At 37.5% G+C, this 2,500-nt stretch overlaps 1 protein-coding gene and 1 long non-coding RNA gene across 2 annotated transcripts in view; one reads left to right on the forward strand and one right to left on the reverse strand.

Moving 5' to 3' along the window:
• LOC135091072 (5-hydroxytryptamine receptor 2B-like) overlaps nt 1-2,500 on the forward strand; it is a 126,749-nt gene that overhangs the window by 117,152 nt on the left and 7,097 nt on the right.
• Nucleotides 1-2,500, reverse strand: part of LOC135091075 (uncharacterized) — a 22,262-nt gene that overhangs the window by 17,636 nt on the left and 2,126 nt on the right. The window lies entirely within an intron of this gene.

Raw genomic sequence — 2,500 nt, forward strand, 5'->3', positions numbered from 1 at the left:
TTCCTTCACGACTCAGTTTTATGCTAAAGCTTGACTCTCTCTCTCTCTCTCTCTCTCTCTCTCTCTCTCTCTCTCTCTCTCTCTCTCTCTCTCTCTCTCTCTCTCTGTGTATCTATCAAGTTCATATCTTCCTCCTCCTCCTCCTCCTCCTTTCATCATGCAGCGAGAGGAAGACCCACAAAGGTTCAGTTTCCTCAAGTTCGAAGCAGACTAACTTAGGTGAGCACTGACCGTGAAGCTTCGAGCAACTCACTCGTTACTGAAGCGTCCGAAGCGAGCCGCGAGTTTTTCCTTGCTACTGCTGCTGGGGAGAGGGCTAGGGGGACTCTCTCTCTCTCTCTCTCTCTCTCTCTCTCTCTCTCTCCAAGTTTTTATCTAATTCCTTCCACTATCTATCTTTTCTCTTTTCATGTCGCTTCTTACTTTTTTTTGTAATTGTTATTTTCTTTTTTTTTTTTACTTTGTGATTAGCCACTTTCCTCCTCCTCCTCCTCTTCCTCCTCCTCCTGCTCTATTTTCTTTTCCTTCTATCATTTTCATCTCTCTCTTCTTCTTTTCCTCCTTTCCCGCTCTTCCTCTTCATATAAAGGACATTGATCTTTTTCTTTTTTTCTTCCTCCTCATCTTCTCCTCCTCCTCCTCCTCCTCCTCCTCCTCCTCCTCCTCCTCTCCATATAAAGAACATTAGCCAAAATAAAATCCTTCACACATCCCCCATTCAACCCTTTATTATTTTTTTTTAATTTCTCCCTTTCATAAAAAAAAAAAAAATCACTGACATTTGCCTCCTGAAAAAAAATATCCCCCGTTATGGATTTTTTTTTTAAATCTTTTTATTACTATTTTTTAAGGGGGGAGGTGCGGATCCACTTTAAACAACCCATGGAACAGAGGAAATGGGGAAGGAGGGGGAGGGAATGGGAGGGGAAAGGGGGAATAGGCAAGTGGAAAAGCGTTTGGTTAAAAGTTACTACAGAATTTAAGTGACCTGTACATCGCTTCCTTTAATTAACCTCAACAATTCACCTGTAAGTGTGATTTTAATTATGTATATTTCATCATTATTCTTATCGTGAGTGGTGGTGGTGGTTGGTATTGTAGTGGTAGTAGTTGTAGTAGTAGTAAGAGTAATGTTATCTCTCTCTCTCTCTCTCTCTCTCTCTCTCTCTCTCTCTCTCTCTCTCTCCCCACCGCCATTACGTTAAATAAAAACCCCAAGCATCAATAAGCTGCAGAAAGTATCACCACCTCCCACACCACCAGATGTCACAGTCCCCCTTGAAAATAATAAAAAAAAATAATAATAATAATAATGAAACAGCGGGAATCCGAAATGTAAAAGAAAACGGAGTGGAAATGAGAAACGGAAAACTGGATACGAGGAATATTGCAGCGAAGAGAAAACGAGGGATGATAATTACAAAGGGAGACTATAATAAAGCGATAAACCACCAGAGAGAGAGAGAGAGAGAGAGAGAGAGAGAGAGAGAGAGAGAGAGAGAGAGAGAGAGAGACCTATAAAAATAAAGGGTTACCTATGTTTGAAAGTACAAATTAGTATAGCAAAACAATTAGTAAGATTATATTACAGCTGGGTAGTAATAAAACTGATATGATAAATTTATAATGAAGTCGCAAGGTGATAAAATGACAGGGTGGAGGGAAAGAAAGGAGGAAAGGTACCTGGGATAAAAATTATGAGAAAAAGTGAAATGAAGGTTGTAAAATATTCTAAATGAGAGGAACAAAGTAAAGAATGAAGTGAAGAGGGCAGTTTGAATATGGGTGGTGATGGAAGATGTAAGGGAATAAAATATAGTTTCAGGATGATGGATGAATGTATGGGTGATAATGGGAGATGTAAATGAATGAAGTGGATAGGATTGTTTCAAGAAGAGTGGTGGATCAATGTATGGGTGACGATGGCAAATGTAAAGGAATGAAGTGAAAAGGAGGGTAGTTTCAAGGTAAGGGGTACATTAAGATGGATGGATGGATGGATGGTTGACAGATGTGGAGGTTAAAGTTGCCAGGAAGTGTCTTGTGTGGGTTGTCGCCTTTCTATTCTCATTTTATTTATTTATTTACTTTTTTTTACTTATTTCTTTAATCTATTATTTGTTTTATTTAATTTATTTAGTGACTTATTTCGTTTATTAATTCACTTATTGCTTTACCTGATTTGTTTTAATTGTTTGCTTTACTTCTTATTACTTATTCATTAATTATTTATCTATTCATTTACTTATATTCGGTTCATTAAGGTTTGGTTCTTTGGTTTGTCATGGTAAAGAATCAATCTGGGAGATGAACAACTAGCGCTGCATATATACACGTAAATTCCCGACCGAAACTGAGCAAACAGGCGAAAATTGATTGACGTTGATATGAGATTGAAAATGGAACGACTGAAGACAAACATCCGATAAAAAAATATACATATATTCTCTCAAGACGAAAATTATGAAAGAAAACAATAACAACAAGAATTAAATAAATA

The sequence above is a fragment of the Scylla paramamosain genome, chromosome 36 (assembly GCF_035594125.1).
Source record: "Scylla paramamosain isolate STU-SP2022 chromosome 36, ASM3559412v1, whole genome shotgun sequence".
Taxonomy (NCBI): Eukaryota; Metazoa; Arthropoda; class Malacostraca; order Decapoda; family Portunidae; genus Scylla; species Scylla paramamosain.